Source organism: Phoenix dactylifera, chromosome 12, assembly GCF_051530095.1.
Source record: "Phoenix dactylifera cultivar Ajwa chromosome 12, Ajwa_hap1_PhDact_Kaust_v1.1, whole genome shotgun sequence".
NCBI classification, from domain to species: Eukaryota; Viridiplantae; Streptophyta; class Magnoliopsida; order Arecales; family Arecaceae; genus Phoenix; species Phoenix dactylifera.
Genome location: NC_143201.1, coordinates 23,595,280 through 23,618,417, shown reverse-complemented (window position 1 = coordinate 23,618,417; position 23,138 = coordinate 23,595,280). Strand labels below are relative to the sequence as shown.

The window sequence follows — 23,138 nt, the reverse complement described above, 5'->3', positions numbered from 1 at the left end:
GGATACCCTAGAAAAAATATCAAAAAACATGTGAGCAAGTAGTTATGGAAATCATCTCATAGCTTAAACACCCTCTATCCATTTTAGAAATCCTTGCAAAAAGAAATTTAAATGCTCTTTGTGATCTGACAAAGTTAACAAAGCCAGATGCTCTTACTCTATTCATATTAGAAATCCCTATAGAAAAGATAAAATGCCACATGACCACAAATGGCAAAAATAATAGAGTTCTTCATGATTTGATCAAGTTAACAAAAAAGCCAGATGCTTTTAATCTATTCTTCTTAGAAATCCCTATAGAAAAGATAAAATACCATGTGACCACAAATGGCAAAAAATAGATTCCTAGTGTGTGTACCAAGGTTGGTCAAACTATGACAAACAAGGACCTCACCCAAAGAGGCTAGTCGGAAAGATATTATCTGGGTTTCTTGATTCTGTATAAGTACCCAACATCTACCCAGTGCATGGCTAATGTGGGACTAACACATGTTCGCACGAATCCTCACTTTCTCCTCTTGTTTAAGTCCCAGTGTCCTCACCAGGCTAAGGGTCCAAATCCACTCAAATCTAATAACAAGTACCAGAAATCCAATCACAAGCACTACGATTAGCCTGTGGTCAGTCCAAATGGGCACATACTGCAGTGTCTCCTAGTCCACATGGGACATGAGCTACGTGTCCGCTCTAATATCTTAGTTGTAATAACCCCAAATCTCACCCAAAAAGACTAGCCGAAAGATATTTTTTAGATTTTTCGGATATATATAAGTGCCCAAGATCTACTCAATGCATCGCCAATATGGGACTAAAAACACATCCGCACAGGTCCTCACATGAACCATCCCAAATCGGGCAGTTTGAGCCATATCGAAGCGAACTGGTCCCCCTTTTGGACCAACGATAGTACCGGCTGCTCACCCTCCCTCTCTCTCTCCCCCCTCCCTCCCTCCCTCCCTCCCTCCCTCCCTCTCCTAAGGTTCTGATCTCCGCCCCTTGCCAACGCACTGTCACTCGATCTCTCATTAAAGACCCTCTCCTCCTCCTTCTGGTCACCTTCAATCATTGGAAAGGTCCTTGCCGCCAAGAATTAGAGCCCACTCCCTCCACAACCACCGCTCTCTCCGAACGAAGACGGTAGCGACCACTCTCCCTCCCTCTCTTCCTTCCTCTCCTTGTTTCGATATGCCCCAAAATATCACAATACAAACCCATACCGAGCCGAATCGATCGCCAACAGATACAACCCTCGGTACCGTTTAACAAACCTTGATGCATATAATTTTTTTTTGTATACCCTTGCAAATTTACTATTTATATGTACCCTTATAATGGTTTCTTTTTGCATGTACCCTTATAAATATATGAAATTATATGCATACCCATAATATACACGCAAAAAGAAATAATTTATAAGGGTATGCAAAAAGAAATAATTTATAAGGTATACATGCAAAAAAATAATTTATAAAGATATACGCATAAATAGTAAATCTACAAGGGTATACACGTAATTTCAGATATTTCTAAGCATATAAATGGAAAAAAGATAATTATAAGGGTATACGTGTAATTATAAGGGTACACATGCAATTTCAGATATTTATAACGTTATACATGCAAGAAATCTGAAAAAAAATGGCTAGTTAATTCTTATAGGACAAGAAAATCGTCTCAGTCTCAAATACATCTCAGAGAACCTAATATGAAATTACCAAAAAAAAGTTTAGCATAAACATGATTAACACTCCTTTGCTTGGCAATTAAAAGTTTCAGATTCAAGTCTTTGATAGTGCATCTCCAAGAATTTGTACTTGGGTAATTATAGCACAGGTAGAGTCTCTATCCCTTTTCTCTTACACAAAAAAGAGAGAATAAAATGAATAATAATTCCACTTCAAGGGTAACTGCTTGGTAAAAGTTACCAATACTCTCTCTCTCACACAAATAAATGTGATGCCCTTCTTAAGGGTAAAAAGGACTTATGCACCATAAAGTTGAGAATGGTGAGTAATAAATCTTGTAGTTTCTTATCAGCTCAAGGGAAAAAATGGTTTTCATGAGCTATGGAAGCTAAATATGCCAAATATGAAACCTACACAGGAAAATGGCTGTTGCTAAATTGTTGACATCTTCAAAGATTTTTTACTGTAATTCTCCTATTGGTAAAAGTATACAAAAGTGGGAAATGAACAAATAAAAGAAACTAATTGAATAATCAAAGAAAATATAAAACTGAATCCACAAAAATTAAAATAAATTAGCACTCCATACAGATATGCAAAATCAATATATAAAAATAGGTCGCAAACCAGATAATGGAAAAATCAAAATAAGCTAAAAATATGAAGAATTATATAAACAGATAATAAAAATGAAAAGAAAGAAACTACAAAAAGAAACTAACAAAATCAAATATGTCAAAGTGAAGAAGATAAGCAAAAGAAAAGAAAAAAAAAAAGAAGGAAACCAGATCGCAAAAAGAAAATAGAAAATTGAGCTTATAAAGTAAACACAAAATAAAAACTAAATAGAATAAAAAAGAAAATATAAATCTGAATCTGTAAAGTATTAAAATAAATGTATATTGCAAATAAATATACAAAACAAAACATTTAAAAAATACTTATAAACTAGATAATAAAGTTGAATTAAAATAAATTTAAAACATGAAAGTTTAGAAAGAGAATATATAAACACTAAAGTACAAATATGAATTTGCAACAGTGTAAAATAAAGATGGAAATAAACAAAAATCAAAAATACTATAACATAACTGAATTTAAAAATAAAAATAAATTTCAAGCAAAATAAAACTGAATAGAATAACAAAAAAATATAACTATGAGTCTGTAAAGTATTAAAATAAACATATACTGCAAACAAATATACAAAACAAAACATTTAAAAAACTTAGAAAGTAGATAATAAAGATGAATTAAAATAAACTTAAAACATGAAAATTTAAAAGAGAATGTATCAAACAAACAAAAGACTCTGTTAATAAAAAAGATACCGAAAAAAAAAAAGAATTTGTGAAAGTGAATATACAAGGTTGTCAAGGTAATCAAGGTGACTAGGCTGCTCCTACTCAATAGGGACCCTAACTCCCTAGGCACCGCCTAAGCACCTAGGCAGACCGCTTAGTGACTCAAGCAACTCAACGTTTAAAAGGGCGAAATGGATCAAGATATAAAATAACTCATTATGTTAACCAAACAAGTCAAATATAAGATGTGATAAATAATAACAAAAATAAATTCTTAAAAGTTAAATTAAAAAGTACAAATACAACAAGTCTAAGAAAAAAATCTAAAGCTCATAAATTACAATTAATATCCCATTTTTCATTCCATGGAAAACATATTGCAACAAGAAGGAAAACGAAGCATAAATAGCAAAAAGCAAATAAAATATAGAACATATAGAAATTGGATTGAAAAGGAGGAAAGAAAATGAAGAAGAGGAAGGGGAGGAGGAGGAGGGAAAAGGATCTTTTAATGGGAAAGGGAAGAAGAAGAGGAATAACATGAGAAGAGAAGAGGAACAAAAAAGGAAAAGAGTAAGTATTGGCATAAAACTTTTGAGAGACTTTGGGCAATCAAATGACTATGAACAGTCTAGTGAAGGGTTGTGGGCATTGAATGGCTATTAGAGGGCTCCACGACAGCCTCTAGCTGGTGGAGTGTAGGATAATGAGTAATCAAGAGATGGGGGAATAATCAAAGTTAATCATTTCTCGGTAATGTTATTTTCATTTATAATATACTTAAGATTATTTCAGTGATAATTGTAATAAGATTATTTCAGTGATAAAAAAATGAAGTGAGAAAATATAAAATAGAAATGGAGTATATATATTATTCAATATAAGAGAGTACACTCAACCACCACCTAAGCAGTTGAGCCTCTCTTAACACTTGGGCAGCTCTTTTGACAAGACTAGAAACCAACAAATGTGGTTCCAGTACTGTCCCTGAAAACCCCTTTCCACTCCCTTTTCCCTCCTAAGTACAAGTCATAATCCCCCTTTCTCCTCTTATAGGTGGCTTAGTTACAATTATGACTTTGGCCCATCCCCTATGATTTTGATATTCAAAATTTGATCCTCATTCTTGCTAATAGCATTGAATTAGGACATATGGTATCATTTTTGCTCAGAGCTAACATAAAGACCTTAAGAAGATCCCATCTAGGGTTGGCAGAGAACCAACCCAAAGCAGTGTTGTTAATTTCACTTTGTTGCCTCCAATTTTGAGCACAAAGAAGCCTCATTATCTTTGAAATGGATATGGGGCTGCAATGCAAAGAAAGTTGAAGAGAGAAGAGAATGGGCTGAAACAAGGATGTGATGGTAAGAACTAAGAGGAGAGGGTAGTTTGGCAAAAAATAAATAAATAAAGAGAGACTAAGCTAGCAGAATTTCAGAGATTCGTTTAAGTCAGAAAGGAATAAAGAGGAAAACAAGCAATAGGTAGAATATGATTTCTATTTTTCTCTTTTAGGTACTGTTTTGTTAGTTTTCCTCCCCAATCACAGAGCATGGCATATGGGTGTAGGAAGCGAGGCACAGCTGCCTAAAATCCCTCATACTATATGTTATGGGGGAATTAAGCCGCCATGCCCCACGTGATCGGCACGCGTATCCAGGAAAGCTACAGTTACCCTTTGACCCAGCACTCCGACCCCGAGTCGGACCTCCTCGGCTTCGCAGCCCGACCCCGGGTCGGCTGCCCTATGATCCAGCACTCCGACCCCGAGTCGGACCTCCTCGGCTCCGCAGCCCGACCCCGGGTCGGCTGCCCTATGATCCAGCACTCCGACCCCGAGTCGGACCTCCTCGGCTTCGCAGCCCGACCCCGGGTCGGCTGCCCTATGATCCAGCACTCCGACCCCGAGTCGGAGATCTTTTGATAACGACAGGCTATTCTCCAGAGGCACGCCGCGGCCTCCTGCTCCACTACTCCCTGCAACGGTTGTACCCGATGCTGCCCACGATCTCCTGTATCAACCGTACAAAGCGGAGCTCCACTACGCCCTGTCATGGCCGTACCCAGCGCTGCTCCACGACGCCCCGTAACGGCCATGTCAGTGGCCATTCTATCGTGCCCCACGACGACAAACCCCCCTGAGGGACCTCCCAGCCAGGTATATACGCGGCTGGGGGGAGAAGGGGGGGGATAAGCAATACCTCCCAGAGCACTCTCTCCCACTTGTGATTATCATCTCTCCTCCTCCAATCTCCTCTGACTTGACCGTCGGAGGGCCATCACCACCCTGGTGGTGGTGCAAGGCTTGTTTGCAGGTTCCTTGGCGGAAGGTGGAGCGCAACCAGCACCAACCAAGACAACTCAGGCGGAACCCCGTTCACACCGTCGTGTCAATCGTTCTCGGTTTGGACCACCAGCAACAGTTGGCGCTAGAGGGAGGGACCCGAATCTCAGAACGATCGTAATGGCACGGCGAGGTGGTCGCGGAGCTTCCAATGCTTCCGGTCGCGGAGCCTCTCGCGCCTCTGGCCGGGAGGCTGCTGCGTCCCCAACACACTCTCAGCAGCATTCCACCGCTTCTCCTCCCATTCAGACGGTCGAACCTGCTCAGTTCGACCAGCTAGCCCAGCAGGTTCGCACCCTCGCGGAGGCAGTGCAGAATCTACAGGGTGTGATCTCTCGGGTGCCGCAGCGGGCTCAGGAGCCGCTGCTCCCCGAGCACTCGCCTCTTCCTCACAACCCGCGCTCCTTCCTCTCCCATGGAGAGGAGCGCCGGCGCGAGGAGGATTCTCGAGTGCGGTCCATTCTGCCAGGGCCTTCTCATCGGAGCTGCGCGGGGTACGAGAGGCGGACCCGGGCGCGTTCTCAGACACCCCAGTCCTCGAGGGGCCCGCACTCCAGTCGGTCCCCCTCGCGCCGCTCCTTGTCTCCCACCCACCGGTCGCGCTCCCTGGACCGGCGGGTGGACGATCTCCACAGACAGCTCCAGGTCCTGAAGGGCCACTCCAAAGATCCCTTCGCCGACTTGGAGATCTCCTCCCAGCCGGCGCTTGCCTCAAGGATCCTGCGGACCCTAAACCCGCCGGGGTTCAAAATGCCGGCGATCGAACCCTACGACGGGGCGGCGGACCCACGGGACCACGTGGAGAGTTTCAGGACTCTTATGCTCCTCCATGGAGCATCGGATCCTCTCCTCTGCAAGGCCTTCCCGGCGACCCTCCGCGGCCCGGCAAGGGCGTGGTTCGCCGGCCTGGAGGCTAATTCCATCCAGTCCTTCCACCAGTTCACCCGTCTCTTCATCAGCCATTTCGCCGTCAGTAGCCGGCGAAGACTGGTCTCCGACTCCCTCTTCGATGTCCGGCAGAACGAGGGAGAGAGCCTGCGGGATTATCTCACCCGCTTCAACAAGGCAACACTGGAGGTCCGGAATTTGAGCCAGGAGGTGGCTCTCTCAGCCCTGAAGCGAGGCTTCCGGAAGGGCAGACTCACCTTCTCCCTGGACAAACGCCTGCCGCGGAGCTTCCCGGAGCTGTTGTCTCGGGCAAACCAGTATGCAGACGCCGAGGAGGCAGCCTCCCACCGGAACAAGGAGGCCGCCGAGGCCCCTCTAAAGCCCGGGAAGAAAAGGCGAAAAGAGGCACCCCAGAGGAGGAGCCCGACGCCTCAACGCCGGCGCAGAAGCCCGTCACCAGCAAGGAACCACGGCGCCATACGCCCTCGTTCTCCGCACCGACGCTTCAACCGGTACACCCCACTCCTGGCCCCCCGGGCCCAGATCCTCATGGAGGTCAAGGGGCGGGAGGACCTCCCGGTCCCGAGGCAGATGAAGAAGATCCCTGGGAGGAAGCCTTCTCGGGCGTACTGTGAATACCACCGAGACCACGGCCACGATACCGAAGACTGCTTCCAGCTTCGGGACGAGATCGAGGCTCTCATTCGCCGAGGGCGTCTCGGTCGATATGTAAACGACCGACGTCCCCCCGCAGATCCGCGTCCAGCCGACCCGGCCCCTCAGGAGCCTCGGGAGCAGAATCGACCCGTTGCGGGAGTGATCCACACCATCACTGGGGGCTGCTCTCGGCCCGTGAGGAACACAGGGGGCTCGGCGGAAGTATCAGGAGTGGCCGTCGCGAAGAGGCAGCGGGTCGGAAATGTAATCACTTTTTGTGATGAAGATGTAAAGGGGGTTCAGACTCCCCACGATGACGCCATGGTGATCTCTCTCACTATGGCGGACTATGATGTAAGGCGTGTTCTTGTGGATAGTGGAAGCTCAGCTGATATTTTGTATTACGAGGCCTTCCAAAAGATGGGCTTGTCCCGACAATTGTTGCACAAAACATCCACCCCCCTCATAGGATTCACTGGAGACGCTATCTCGGCCGAAGGTGTCATCGAGCTGCCTGTGACTGCGGGCATTGCACCCGCAGAAGCTACGGTGCGGCTCGGGTTCTTGGTCGTCCGTGTCCCCTCGGCCTACAACGCTATCCTCGGACGACCCGGACTGAACGCCCTTCGCGCGGTGGTTTCTACCTACCATTTGCTCATGCGGTTCCCCACGGCGGCCGGGATTGGAGAGGTCCGAGGTGACCAGCCGACCGCACGGCAGTGTTTCCTAGCAACTCTCAAAGGGAAGAAGCCCATGGAGGCCCTAAGCGTCGAGTCACTTGACGCCAGAGACGAAGTGGCCTTGCGGCACGGGGAGCCGGCTGAGGGCGTAATCGAAGTTCCCCTCGAAGAAGGCCGCCCGGACCGCACGGTCCGGGTCGGTGCCAACCTCGACTTGGAAGCTCGGCTCCGGTTAGTGGAATTCCTCCGAGCCAATGCAGATGTGTTTGCCTGGTCGGCGGCCGATGTACCTGGGATCGACCCGGAGGTCGTTTCTCACGCCCTCAGCGTCGACCCGACCCACCGACCAGTAAAGCAAAAGAAGAGACACTGTGCCCCGGATCGGATCCGGGTGGTCGACCAGGAGGTAGACAAACTCTTGGAGGCAGGTTTCATAAGGGAGGTGAGCTACCCCGAGTGGCTGGCAAACGTCGTACTTGTCCGGAAGGCGAGCGGGAAGTGGAGGATGTGCGTCGACTACACCGACCTGAACAAGGCGTGCCCCAAGGATAGCTTTCCGCTTCCACGGATAGACCAACTGGTCGACGCGACTTCCGGATACCAGCTACTGTCTTTTATGGACGCCTTCTCCGGCTACAACCAAATAATGATGGCTCCACAGGACGAGGAGAAAACTGCCTTCATAACAGACCGGGGGCTGTACTGTTACAAGGTAATGCCCTTCGGTCTGAAGAACGCTGGCGCCACTTACCAACGCCTCGTCAATAAAATCTTCAAGGAGCAGATCGGCCGGAATATGGAGGTGTACGTGGACGATATGCTGGTAAAAAGCCGCCATGCAGACCAGCACATTGCAGATCTGGAGGAGACTTTCACCACCTTGCGAAAGTTTCGCATGAAGCTAAACCCAGCGAAGTGCGCTTTTGGTGCTTCGGCCGGGAGGTTCCTCGGTTTCATTGTCAACCAACGGGGGATCGAGGCCAACCCGGACAAGATCAAAGCCATCCAAGATATGTCCCCTCCGACCAAAGTGAAGGAGGTTCAGGAGCTCGCTGGAAGGGTCGCCGCGCTCGGACGATTTGTGGCAAAGTCGGCCGAACGCTGCCAACCATTCTTCAAGGTGTTGAAGCGCCCAAAAGACTTCCTCTGGACGGCCGAATGTCAAGCGGCGTTCGACCAGCTCAAGGAGTACATGGCGTCTCCTCCCCTGCTGTCCAAGCCGCAAGAGGGGGAGATGCTCTACCTTTACCTGGCGGTCTCCCCAACCGCAGTCAGCGCAGTACTGGTTCGGGAAGAGGCAAGACTTCAGAAGCCTGTGTACTACATCAGCCGAGTCCTCCGGGATGCCGAGACGCGGTACACGAAGGCTGAGAAGATCGCCTTCGCGCTGCTGACTGCGACCAGGAGGCTTCGCCCCTATTTCCAGGCTCATTCTGTCACCCTTTTGACCGATCAACCACTGCGGCAGATTCTCAGCAATCCAGAGAATGCGGGACGGCTGGTGAAGTGGGCAGTAGAACTTGGTGAGTTCGACATCCTCTACCAGCCCCGACCAGCCATCAAGGCCCAGGTGCTCGCGGACTTTCTCGCTGAGTGCACTGTGCAGGAGGCGGAACCTAAGCCGCCGGAGACACCCAGCCTCGATCTCCCGATCTGGACGCTCCACATTGACGGGTCGTCGAACCCTGAAGGTGGAGGGGCTGGGCTGGTCCTCACCAATCCCGATGGAGTGATAGCCGAGTATGCCTTGAGGTTCGGATTTACAGTGACCAACAATGAGGCGGAGTACGAGGCCCTAGTCACGGGACTCAAACTCGCCAAGGAGCTCGGCGTCCGGCGTCTGAAAGTCTTCACCGACTCCCAGCTGGTGGTCGGGCAGGTTCGAGGGGAGTTCGAGGCGCGGAGCCCGACCATGCAGAGCTACGTCCGGAAGGTGCAAACACTCATTCCCGACCTCGGCAGTGTTGACATTCAGCAGGTCCCAAGGAGCGAAAATGCCAGGGCCGACAGGTTGTCCCGCCTAGTGGACGCAGACGCGCACAACTTGTCGAGGGCAATCTACCTGGAGACCCTGGATGCCCCGAGCATTGACGGGGCTGGAGCGGTGATGGCAATGGGGGGCTACTGTCAGAGGCTCGGGAGCAACTCAAAGCCGCCTCGGGCCTCGAAAGCAGGGTCAAGAAGGCGGAGGAACGGGCTGAAAAGCAGTCCCGGAAGATCGCGGACTATCGAGAGCGGTGGGAGAAGGCCCAGCGGTCTGCCGACAACGCCTGCGACCGAATCCGCTCTTTTGAAGGCAAACTAGGCGAACTGGAGTCGGCCCTGGAGAAGTCATGCACGGACGTCCAAGAGCTCCGTTCGCGCCTGAAGGAAGCCGAGGCCGCTCGGGTTGCTACCGAGGCGAAGCATAAAGAGGCTCAGGCTGATCTGCTGAGGGTCTCCTCTGAGGCCGAAGGCCGGATTGTGGCGAAGGTCTTGGAGGCCAAGGCTCAGATTATGGAGCGAGCTGAGGCGGAGCTGGCCGAGAAGAGGGCGGAAATCGGGCGTCAGGCGGTAGAGGCTTATCGCCAGTCCGCCGAGTTCGCCCATGATATGTCGGAGGCAGTGCGGACCTATCGCCAGTCTGACGAGTTTGTCCATGACGCGTCGGACGCGGGGGCCGAAGCCTTCACCTTGGGCTTCGAGGAGGGCCTGGCAAGGGTGTCGGCTAAGTATCCCGAAGTTGACCTGAGCGAGATCTCCCTCCTGGACTCCTCTCCGGCGCCATCGCCTGCTGGTTCTCCTGCTGCTTCCCTACCTCCCGCGGACGAGCCCGGCGTTCCCGACCCGGGAGTTCCTCCAAGCTGACCTCTTGTACCTTTCATTGTCTTTTTTATTTTTGTATGTCGGCGTTTTGCCCAATTGTATGGGCCTCGGCCCTGAAAATTAATGCACGTTGAATATTTCTTCATCTCGCCTTCGTCCTCTTTTTTTTTTTTTTTTTTTTTTTTTTTTTAGCTCTTGGTTGCTTCTTGCTGACTTTTGATTCCCGAAGTTCTTCCGGCGCTAGGCCAGGCATCCGAGGGTTAAACCTCAGGAAATTCTTCCGGCGCTAAGCCAGGCATCCGAGGGTTAGGCCTCAGGAAATTCTTCCGGCGCTGAGCCAGGCATCCGAGGGTTAGGCCTCAGGAAACTCTTCCGGCGCTGAGCCAGGCATCCGAGGGTTAGGCCTCAGGAAACTCTTCCGGCGCTAGGCCAGGCATCCGAGGGTTAGGCCTCAGGAAATTCTTCCGGCGCTAAGCCAGGCATCCGAGGGTTAGGCCTCAGGAAACTCTTCCGGCGCTGAGCCAGGCATCCGAGGGTTAGGCCTCAGGAAACTCTTCCGGCGCTGAGCCAGGCATCCGAGGGTTAGGCCTCAGGAAACTCTTCCGGCGCTAGGCCAGGCATCCGAGGGATAGGCCTCAGGAAATTCTTCCGCTCGCTGGTCGGCCAAGGCTGGCGCAAGCCGAAGCGACCGGTCGGGGCTTCCGGCTAGTCTGCTCCCGGGATGATCATCGGGTTAGCCAGGCATCTGAGGGTTGTCAAGCCTCAGGGAAATTCCGCTCGTTGGTCGGCCAAGGCTGGCGCAAGCCGAGGCGACCGGTCGGGGCTTCCGGCTAGTCTGCTCCCGGGATGATCATCGGGTTAGCCAGGCATCCGAGGGCCGAGCCTCGGGAGATTCCACTCGTTGGTCGGCCTAGGCTGGCGCAAGCCGAGGCGACCGGTCGGGGCTTCCGGCTAGTCTGCTCCCGGGATGATCATCGGGTTAGCCAGGCATCCGAGGGCCGAGCCTCGGGAGATTCCGCTCGTTGGTCGGCCAAGGCTGGCGCAAGCCGAGGCGACCGGTCGGGGCTTCCGGCTAGTCTGCTCCCGGGATGATCATCGGGTTAGCCAGGCATCCGAGGGCCGAGCCTCGGGAGATTCCACTCGTTGGTCGGCCTAGGCTGGCGCAAGCCGAGGCGACCGGTCGGGGCTTCCGGCTAGTCTGCTCCCGGGATGATCATCGGGTTAGCCAGGCATCTGAGGGTTGTCAAGCCTCAGGGAAATTCCGCTCGTTGGTCGGCCAAGGCTGGCGCAAGCCGAGGCGACCGGTCGGGGCTTCCGGCTAGTCTGCTCCCGGGATGATCATCGGGTTAGCCAGGCATCCGAGGGCCGAGCCTCGAGAGATTCCACTCGTTGGTCGGCCTAGGCTGGCGCAAGCCGAGGCGACCGGTCGGGGCTTCCGGCTAGTCTGCTCCCGGGATGATCATCGGGTTAGCCAGGCATCTGAGGGTTGTCAAGCCTCAGGGAAATTCCGCTCGTTGGTCGGCCAAGGCTGGCGCAAGCCGAGGCGACCGGTCGGGGCTTCCGGCTAGTCTGCTCCCGGGATGTTCATCGGGTTAGCCAGGCATCTGAGGGTTGTCAAGCCTCAGAGAAATTCCGCTCGTTGGTCGGCCAAGGCTGGCGCAAGCCGAGGCGACCGGTCGGGGCTTCCGGCTAGTCTGCTCCCGGGATGATCATCGGGTTAGCCAGGCATCCGAGGGCCGAGCCTCGGAAGATTCCACTCGTTGGTCGGCCTAGGCTGGCGCAAGCCGAGGCGACCGGTCGGGGCTTCCGGCTAGTCTGCTCCCGGGATGTTCATCGGGTTAGCCAGGCATCCGAGGGCCGAGCCTCGGGAGATTCCACTCGTTGGTCGGCCTAGGCTGGCGCAAGCCGAGGCGACCGGTCGGGGCTTCCGGCTAGTCTGCTCCCGGGATGATCATCGGGTTAGCCAGGCATCCGGGGGCCGAGCCCCGGGACATTCCACTCGTTGGTCGGCCACTTGTCGCTCGCCGCCCGTCGGGGTTTCTCCGTGCCCAGCCGCGACCGTGTTTCTCCTCTCCTCCAAGCGTTGCCTGGGGGGAACACGAGAAGGGTATTAAACGCTAATTAATGCGTTACCTGGGAAATCAGATCGCCAGTTGCTGCTGGTGAGGAGTGTTAGTTGAGCGGCCGCGATACGCGGGTTCTTCGAGGAGGATGCGGCCTGGGCGCGAGCGGAGACACGTGGACCTAGGGGTATACGTCACCCGGATTGTCCTGCACAAAGAATGCGATTTAAGGAGAATGACGCTTAGGAAATCGCGGGGAGATACGCCTCGGGAGCCGGAACGGCTCCGGATTCAGTGCGCCTGCATTTATTGGAGCCACCCGTATCGGAACTACCAGGGGGCCGCAGCTTGGCTATAAATACAGGTGCAGGTACGATGGAATTTGCCAAGCCGGAGCTGCAGGTTGCCATGGATCGCGGACCTCCTCCTTGGCATATGACTGAGAGACTCCTGTCGAAGGAAAGGGGAGGCGCTCCCCTTACAACTTCAGCCAACTAGCCGTTTCATCTGGGATCAACAAGGAGGGTCTCCCCGGCGGAACTCCGCCCTAGGCGTTTCATCCGGGATCACATCTCCCCTCCTTGAAGTTCAGCCTCCCGGTTGAGCTCTGCGCCGGACGCTCAATCCGGGACCGCGCCACCATATGCTCCTCCCCCTTGAATCCCTTCTCTTCCCTACCACTGGGGAAGATGGGAATATCCTTTGGAGGCGGCGTTCCCCTGGGGGCAGCGGGAGCTTCTTCTGCGGCGGCTCCTCGCCTTTTTGGTGAGGTGCTGGATGGCGCCTCCGGTTAGAAGCACCCACTTCTGGCGGGACTGCAGCCGCCCTGGGTTGAGGGTTTGGGTCCCCACCTCTTCTTTACTTTCTTTACTCCCTAATTCCCCTCTGGGAATTCCTTGTAATCACACGAGCACGCCATTGTAACCAGAAATTATTGAAATGAACAGTGTTGCACCTTTTTAAATTGTCTTTCTGGCCTTGTTGTTCTACTGGTAATACATCCGCAGGTTAGCGGAATTCCAGCCCCTTGGAATTTCTCGGCCATCTAGGGCTTCCAACTGGTAGGAGCCAGGTCGGTTTACCCAACGAACTTTATACGGGCCTTCCCAATTTGGCGCTAGCTTCCCACCTTCCGTAGGTTGAGATGCCTTAGCTCGCCTCAGCACCAGATCTCCAATTCTGAAAAGCTTCGGTCGGACTTTGGAGTTGTAATATCGGGCCACCCTCTGCTGATACATTGCCATCCGAACCTGAGCCATTTTCCTTGCCTCTTCCAAGAGATCCAAGTTCCCTCGGAGTTGCTCTGAATTGGCCTTGGGTCGGTGCGCGGCCACCCGAGGCGAGGGGAGTCCGAGCTCCACGGGGGCAACGGCTTCCGTGCCATAGGTTAGGCTGAAAGGCGTCTCTCCAGTAGGAGTCCGTTGCGTGGTCCGATACGCCCAAAGGACATTCTCGAGTTCCTCGACCCAAGCTTGCCCCGTCCGGCCGACCCGCGCTTTGATACCTTGGAGGATTGTCCGATTTGTGACCTCGGCCTCGCCGTTGGTTTGGGGATGCGACACGGATGTGAACCGATGCTCGATCCCGAATTCCTCGCAGAAGTCCCGGAAGTGCTTGTTATCAAACTGTCGACCGTTATCCGAGATGAGGACCCGAGGTACTCCAAATCGGACAATGATGTTCTTCTTTACGAACTTCCGGACTTGTGCCTCCGTGATGGTGGCCAGTGGCTCTGCCTCCACCCACTTGGTGAAGTAGTCGATGGCGACAATCAAAAATTTCCGCTGGGCCGAAGCGACGGGGAATGGTCCGAGGATATCCATTCCCCACTGTGCGAAGGGCCAGGGCGCGGTGATTGGCGCCAAGGGAACAGAGGGGACTCTCTGGACGTTGGCGTGGCGCTGGCAGGCGTCGCATTTCCGCACGTGATCCTTCGAGTCCTCCAACAAGGTCGGCCAATAGTAGCCTTGCCTCATGATCTTATGCGCCAAGGACCTAGCCCCCAAGTGCGATCCGCAGATGCCTTCGTGGACTTCGCCGAGGGCATAGGCCGCTTCCGCGGGGCGGAGGCACCTTAAGAGGGGGGCGGTAAACGAGGTCCGATACAGCCTCCCTTCATAAAGTACGTAGTGGGCGGACTTCTTTACAAGCCGCCGGGCCTGATCTTCGTCTTCAGGGAGGATTCCTTCGGCGAGGTAGGCGACGAGCGGGTCCATCCAAGACGGCTCCGGGTCAATTGCCATCACCGCTCCAGCCCCGTCAATGCTCGGGGCATCCAGGGTCTCCAGGTAGATTGCCCTCGACAAGTTGTGCGCGTCTGCGTCCACTAGGCGGGACAACCTGTCGGCCCTGGCATTTTCGCTCCTTGGGACCTGCTGAATGTCAACACTGCCGAGGTCGGGAATGAGTGTTTGCACCTTCCGGACGTAGCTCTGCATGGTCGGGCTCCGCGCCTCGAACTCCCCTCGAACCTGCCCGACCACCAGCTGGGAGTCGGTGAAGACTTTCAGACGCCGGACGCCGAGCTCCTTGGCGAGTTTGAGTCCCGTGACTAGGGCCTCGTACTCCGCCAAAGTGAAGGAGGATAAGCCAATCCTCCTTCTAGCGCCAACTGTTGCTGGTGGTCCAAACCGAGAACGATTGACACGACGGTGTGAACGGGGTTCCGCCTGAGTTGTCTTGGTTGGTGCTGGTTGCGCTCCACCTTCTGCCAAGGAACCTGCAAACAAGCCTTGCACCACCACCAGGGTGGTGATGGCCCTCCGACGGTCAAGTCAGAGGAGATTGGAGGAGGAGAGATGATAATCACAAGTGGGAGAGAGTGCTCTGGGAGGTATTGCTTACCCCCCCCTTCTCCCCCCAGCCGCGTATATACCTGGCTGGGAGGTCCCTCAGGGGGGTTTGTCGTCGTGGGGCACGATAGAATGGCCACTGACATGGCCGTTACCGGGCGTCGTGGAGCAGCGCTGGGTACGGCCATGACAGGGCGTAGTGGAGCTCCGCTTTGTACGGTTGATACAGGAGATCGTGGGCAGCATCGGGTACAGCCGTTGCAGGGAGTAGTGGAGCAGGAGGCCGCGGCGTGCCTCTGGAGAATAGCCTGTCGTTATCAAAAGATCTCCGACTCGGGGTCGGAGTGCTGGATCATAGGGCAGCCGACCCGGGGTCGGGCTGCGAAGCCGAGGAGGTCCGACTCGGGGTCGGAGTGCTGGATCATAGGGCAGCCGACCCGGGGTCGGGCTGCGGAGCCGAGGAGGTCCGACTCGGGGTCGGAGTGCTGGATCATAGGGCAGCCGACCCGGGGTCGGGCTGCGAAGCCGAGGAGGTCCGACTCGGGGTCGGAGTGCTGGGTCAAAGGGTAACTGTAGCTTTCCTGGATACGCGTGCCGATCACGTGGGGCATGGCGGCTTAATTCCCCCATAACAGTAGCCCCCCACTTCCGAGCCTGGAACCAGAAGGGGAACAGGTGAAGGGAGTGATGTTTCGAGATTGCCGCCATCCTTCGGAGAGGCGCGCGCGCTTCAAGCTTCCCGCCTTCTTTATGGCGTATGGCGGTTGCTGCTGACCTGGCAACCTGAGGATTTCGGCGGACATCCTTCCTTAATGGTGTCGATTCGCCTTTGGGGTGCGAGCGACCCTTCGGCGGCCAGGCGTCTTCTGGCGTCATCGAGGCATCACTTGCCCTTTCGCCTATTTAATCGGGGGCCCTCCCCCGTCCGTCTTCTTCTTTACGGACATTTTCGAGTTTCTCCTTTGCGCTGCCATTGTTGCCGCCGAAACGTTCGCTTGCTTTTCCTTTGACGCTCTCGGAGCCGTTCTTCCTCCTCTTCAAGTGAGTTTCCCACTCTTTTACTTTGAGCTCTTCATACTTTTTCTTTTTGTACTAGTGCACCCCAGTCGTTCCGGCCTTTCCCTCCTTCTTGACCCCGTCCTGACCGTAGATTTATTGGCCATTAGGGATGGGCGAAGTGGGAGCAGATAGCATCAAGTCAAAACTGGTCGCCGAGGACTTAGACGGATTTGTGGCTCGGTACCACCTTCCCGAGGCCTGCAATGTCACGCTCCCAGGGCCTGAGGAGAGGATGTCTCATCCTCCTCGAGGGAAGATCGCCATCAATGAGGGCATCCTCCAGGCCGGGTTCCGCTTTCCCCCTTCAGACCTAGTCTTACAGGTGCTCCGGGGTTTAGGAATGGCACCGACGCAACTGGTGCCGAACTCGTGGCGTGCTCTGACGGTCTTCCAGGTTCTCTGTCGCTTGCATGCGATTCCCGCCACCTTGAACGTTTTCTGGGAGCTCTACGGCCTGAGTGGCCACCCCCAGGACAAAGGGTGGTGGTGCTTCGCAGCGCGGCGAGGGTGCGGCCTTGTCAAGGAGGGTCCTACCTCCATTCACCACTGGAAGGAGCGCTTCTTTTTCGTTGATGCAGACCCCTCCTGAAAAATCAGGGCAATCTGGGGGACGCCGGTGAAGTCCCCAATTGGCCTGTCGAAGTTGTCGAGGGAGGAATCCGAGGGCGTCGCCGCCTTGAAGGGGTTGGTCGCCGAGGGCCAGCTTCCCCCGGTGGGCCGCCTTATTTCTGAGGATACCTTGGTGAACGTCGGTTTGAGCTCGGTCCCCACCGACCGTGAGTCCGCCATCGTTTCTTTAGCTCTTTTCTTCTCTTTCGTTCCTTCTTCCTTTCGGTTTCTCAGTCCCTGACTATCCCGTCCTTCTTGCAGAGGTCGACGACGTCATGCGGTCGGTGAAGTCGAAGGCTGTTGGTAGGGCGTCCCTGCTGGAAGCAGTCCGGAGGAGGAAACGAGCTCTTCCGAGCGGGGCCCCACCGGCGAAGAAGTCCCGTAAGGAGATACCTCCGATGCCGACCGACGAGTCCGGGCCCACCGGTCAGGGAGATGTCGTGGGCACCGACCGGCAGCTGACGCTGTATCAGCCCTCCGGTGGTAAGGTTGCCGCTACTCCGGAGGTGCCACCTGAGCCTGCTCAAGACGGACGGGTCGGACGTGATCGGTCCCCGACCCGGCCTTCGACTCGGTCGGCTCCTGATGACTCGAGGAGGGACGCGCCGAGGCCCCGGCCGAGCGGGACCCTATCAATTCCTGGGGCGACCCCCGCCCCGAGCGCGATCAGCCGGACTCTTCCCCAGGCGATGGATAAGGGTAAGGCTGCAGAACCACCATCCGGCTCCGGGGAGAAATCGGGGTCTGCCTTCACTACCGATGGCGCCCGAAATCTCATCGAAACAGTGTTGCTGGAGAAGGACCGTCGGCGGGTCCGGGAGTTGGATGTCTCTGACGTTGGGGCCGCCAGCTGCGTCTGTCTCATGTCGGTGAGTGTTCTTCTGGCCGTCTTTCACCATTTATTGGCTCTGTTGTTCTCCGCCTGACTCCCTTATTTTTCCTATTTCTTAGCTCGCCCAGTACATGATCCGTCTGGAGGAGTGCTACAAGGAACAGGCGGGGCTTTTGGCGAAGGCCGAGGACCGGCTGAAAGCAATGGAAGAGGGAGGCCGGGCTGCGGCAGGCAGGACGACCGGGGACCTCGAGGCGAGGCTCCGGGAGGCCGAAGAGCGGGCACTCGGCTTCGCCGCCCTGGAGGAGCAACTGTCAGAGGCTCGGGAGCAACTCAAAGCCGCCTCGGGCCTCGAAAGCAGGGTCAAGAAGGCGGAGGAACGGGCTGAAAAGCAGTCCCGGAAGATCGCGGACTATCGAGAGCGGTGGGAGAAGGCCCAGCGGTCTGCCGACAACGCCTGCGACCGAATCCGCTCTTTTGAAGCCAAACTAGGCGAACTGGAGTCGGCCCTGGAGAAGTCATGCACGGACGTCCAAGAGCTCCGTTCGCGCCTGAAGGAAGCCGAGGCCGCTCGGGTTGCTACCGAGGCGAAGCATAAAGAGGCTCAGGCTGATCTGCTGAGGGTCTCCTCTGAGGCCGAAGGCCGGATTGTGGCGAAGGTCTTGGAGGCCAAGGCTCAGATTATGGAGCGAGCTGAGGCGGAGCTGGCCGAGAAGAGGGCGGAAATCGGGCGTCAGGCGGTAGAGGCTTATCGCCAGTCCGCCGAGTTCGCCCATGATATGTCGGAGGCAGTGCGGACCTATCGCCAGTCTGACGAGTTTGTCCATGACGCGTCGGACGCGGGGGCCGAAGCCTTCACCTTGGGCTTCGAGGAGGGCCTGGCAAGGGTGTCGGCTAAGTATCCCGAAGTTGACCTGAGCGAGATCTCCCTCCTGGACTCCTCTCCGGCGCCATCGCCTGCTGGTTCTCCTGCTGCTTCCCTACCTCCCGCGGACGAGCCCGGCGTTCCCGACCCGGGAGTTCCTCCAAGCTGACCTCTTGTACCTTTCATTGTCTTTTTTATTTTTGTATGTCGGCGTTTTGCCCAATTGTATGGGCCTCGGCCCTGAAAATTAATGCACGTTGAATATTTCTTCATCTCGCCTTCGTCCTCTTTTTTTTTTTTTTTTTTTTTTTTTTTAGCTCTTGGTTGCTTCTTGCTGACTTTTGATTCCCGAAGTTCTTCCGGCGCTAGGCCAGGCATCCGAGGGTTAAACCTCAGGAAACTCTTCCGGCGCTAAGCCAGGCATCCGAGGGTTAGGCCTCAGGAAATTCTTCCGGCGCTAAGCCAGGCATCCGAGGGTTAGGCCTCAGGAAACTCTTCCGGCGCTGAGCCAGGCATCCGAGGGTTAGGCCTCAGGAAACTCTTCCGGCGCTAGGCCAGGCATCCGAGGGTTAGGCCTCAGGAAATTCTTCCGGCGCTAAGCCAGGCATCCGAGGGTTAGGCCTCAGGAAATTCTTCCGGCGCTAAGCCAGGCATCCGAGGGTTAGGCCTCAGGAAACTCTTCCGGCGCTGAGCCAGGCATCCGAGGGTTAGGCCTCAGGAAACTCTTCCGGCGCTAGGCCAGGCATCCGAGGGTTAGGCCTCAGGAAATTCTTCCGGCGCTAAGCCAGGCATCCGAGGGTTAGGCCTCAGGAAACTCTTCCGGCGCTAAGCCAGGCATCCGAGGGTTAGGCCTCAGGAAATTCTTCCGGCGCTAAGCCAGGCATCCGAGGGTTAGGCCTCAGGAAATTCTTCCGGCGCTAAGCCAGGCATCCGAGGGTTAGGCCTCAGGAAACTCTTCCGGCGCTAAGCCAGGCATCCGAGGATTAGGCCTCAGGAAATTCCACTCGTTGGTCGGCCTAGGCTGGCGCAAGCCGAGGCGACCGGTCGGGGCTTCCGGCTAGTCTGCTCCCGGGATGATCATCGGGTTAGCCAGGCATCCGAGGGCCGAGCCTCGGGAGATTCCACTCGTTGGTCGGCCTAGGCTGGCGCAAGCCGAGGCGACCGGTCGGGGCTTCCGGCTAGTCTGCTCCCGGGATGATCATCGGGTTAGCCAGGCATCTGAGGGTTGTCAAGCCTCAGGAAAATTCCGCTCGTTGGTCGGCCAAGGCTGGCGCAAGCCGAGGCGACCGGTCGGGGCTTCCGGCTAGTCTGCTCCCGGGATGTTCATCGGGTTAGCCAGGCATCCGAGGGCCGAGCCTCGGGAGATTCCACTCGTTGGTCGGCCTAGGCTGGCGCAAGCCGAGGCGACCGGTCGGGGCTTCCGGCTAGTCTGCTCCCGGGATGATCATCGGGTTAGCCAGGCATCTGAGGGTTGTCAAGCCTCAGGGAAATTCCGCTCGTTGGTCGGCCAAGGCTGGCGCAAGCCGAGGCGACCGGTCGGGGCTTCCGGCTAGTCTGCTCCCGGGATGTTCATCGGGTTAGCCAGGCATCCGAGGGCCGAGCCTCGGGAGATTCCACTCGTTGGTCGGCCTAGGCTGGCGCAAGCCGAGGCGACCGGTCGGGGCTTCCGGCTAGTCTGCTCCCGGGATGATCATCGGGTTAGCCAGGCATCTGAGGGTTGTCAAGCCTCAGGGAAATTCCGCTCGTTGGTCGGCCAAGGCTGGCGCAAGCCGAGGCGACCGGTCGGGGCTTCCGGCTAGTCTGCTCCCGGGATGTTCATCGGGTTAGCCAGGCATCTGAGGGTTGTCAAGCCTCAGGGAAATTCCGCTCGTTGGTCGGCCAAGGCTGGCGCAAGCCGAGGCGACCGGTCGGGGCTTCCGGCTAGTCTGCTCCCGGGATGATCATCGGGTTAGCCAGGCATCCGAGGGCCGAGCCTCGGGAGATTCCACTCGTTGGTCGGCCTAGGCTGGCGCAAGCCGAGGCGACCGGTCGGGGCTTCCGGCTAGTCTGCTCCCGGGATGATCATCGGGTTAGCCAGGCATCTGAGGGTTGTCAAGCCTCAGGGAAATTCCACTCGTTGGTCGGCCACTTGTCGCTCGCCGCCCATCGGGGTTTCTCCGTGCCCAGCCGCGACCGTGTTTCTCCTCTCCTCCAAGCGTTGCCTGGGGGGAACACGAGAAGGGTATTAAACGCTAATTAATGCGTTACCTGGGAAATCAGATCGCCAGTTGCTGCTGGTGAGGAGTGTTAGTTGAGCGGCCGCGATACGCGGGTTCTTCGAGGAGGATGCGGCCTGGGCGCGAGCGGAGACACGTGGACCTAGGGGTATACGTCACCCGGATTGTCCTGCACAAAGAATGCGATTTAAGGAGAATGACGCTTAGAAAATCGCGGGGAGATACGCCTCGGGAGCCGGAACGGCTCCGGATTCAGTGCGCCTGCATTTATTGGAGCCACCCGTATCGGAACTACCAGGGGGCCGCAGCTTGGCTATAAATACAGGTGCAGGTACGATGGAATTTGCCAAGCCGGAGCTGCAGGTTGCCATGGATCGCGGACCTCCTCCTTGGCATATGACTGAGAGACTCCTGTCGAAGGAAAGGGGAGGCGCTCCCCTTACAACTTCAGCCAACTAGCCGTTTCATCTGGGATCAACAAGGAGGGTCTCCCCGGCGGAACTCCGCCCTAGGCGTTTCATCCGGGATCACATCTCCCCTCCTTGAAGTTCAGCCTCCCGGTTGAGCTCTGCGCCGGACGCTCAATCCGGGACCGCGCCACCATATGCTCCTCCCCCTTGAATCCCTTCTCTTCCCTACCACTGGGGAAGATGGGAATATCCTTTGGAGGCGGCGTTCCCCTGGGGGCAGCGGGAGCTTCTTCTGCGGCGGCTCCTCGTCTTTTTGGTGAGGTGCTGGATGGCGCCTCCGGTTAGAAGCACCCACTTCTGGCGGGACTGCAGCCGCCCTGGGTTGAGGGTTTGGGTCCCCACCTCTTCTTTACTTTCTTTACTCCCTAATTCCCCTCTGGGAATTCCTTGTAATCACACGAGCACGCCATTGTAACCAGAAATTATTGAAATGAAAAGTGTTGCACCTTTTTAAATTGTCTTTCTGGCCTTGTTGTTCTACTGGTAATTCCTTGTAATCACACCAGCAACTGTTGGGCGGCGAGCGACAAGTGGCCGACCAACGAGTGGAATTTCCCTGAGGCTTGACAACCCTCAGATGCCTGGCTAACCCGATGATCATCCCGGGAGCAGACTAGCCGGAAGCCCCGACCGGTCGCCTCGGCTTGCGCCAGCCTAGGCCGACCAACGAGTGGAATCTCCCGAGGCTCGGCCCTCGGATGCCTGGCTAACCCGATGATCATTCCGGGAGTAGACTAGCCGGAAGCCCCGACCGGTCGCCTCGGCTTGCGCCAGCCTTGGCCGACCAACGAGCGGAATTTCCCTGAGGCTTGACAACCCTCAGATGCCTGGCTAACCCGATGAACATCCCGGGAGCAGACTAGCCGGAAGCCCCGACCGGGAGCAGGCGCACTGAATCCGGAGCCGTTCCGGCTCCCGAGGCGTATCTCCCCGCGATTTCCTAAGCGTCATTCTCCTTAAATCGCATTCTTTGTGCAGGACAATCCGGGTGACGTATACCCCTAGGTCCACGTGTCTCCGCTCGCGCCCAGGCCGCATCCTCCTCGAAGAACCCGCGTATCGCGGCCGCTCAACTAACACTCCTCACCAGCAGCAACTGGCGATCTGATTTCCCAGGTAACGCATTAATTAGCGTTTAATACCCTTCTCGTGTTCCCCCCAGGCAACGCTTGGAGGAGAGGAGAAACACGGTCGCGGCTGGGCACGGAGAAACCCCGATGGGCGGCGAGCGACAAGTGGCCGACCAACGAGTGGAATGTCCCGGGGCTCGGCCCCCGGATGCCTGGCTAACCCGATGATCATCCCGGGAGCAGACTAGCCGGAAGCCCCGACCGGTCGCCTCGGCTTGCGCCAGCCTAGGCCGACCAACGAGTGGAATCTCCCGAGGCTCGGCCCTCGGATGCCTGGCTAACCCGATGAACATCCCGGGAGCAGACTAGCCGGAAGCCCCGACCGGTCGCCTCGGCTTGCGCCAGCCTAGGCCGACCAACGAGTGGAATCTCCCGAGGCTCGGCCCTCGGATGCCTGGCTAACCCGATGATCATCCCGGGAGCAGACTAGCCGGAAGCCCCGACCGGTCGCCTCGGCTTGCGCCAGCCTTGGCCGACCAACGAGCGGAATTTCCCTGAGGCTTGACAACCCTCAGATGCCTGGCTAACCCGATGAACATCCCGGGAGCAGACTAGCCGGAAGCCCCGACCGGTCGCCTCGGCTTGCGCCAGCCTTGGCCGACCAACGAGCGGAATTTCCCTGAGGCTTGACAACCCTCAGATGCCTGGCTAACCCGATGATCATCCCGGGAGCAGACTAGCCGGAAGCCCCGACCGGTCGCCTCGGCTTGCGCCAGCTTAGGCCGACCAACGAGTGGA

The 23,138-nt window shown here is 55.4% G+C and overlaps 1 long non-coding RNA gene across 25 annotated transcripts in view; it reads right to left on the bottom strand.

The window, feature by feature from the left end:
• Positions 1-23,138, bottom strand: part of LOC120111921 (uncharacterized) — a 72,975-nt gene that overhangs the window by 42,616 nt on the left and 7,221 nt on the right. The gene's annotated exons all lie outside the window — the stretch shown is intronic.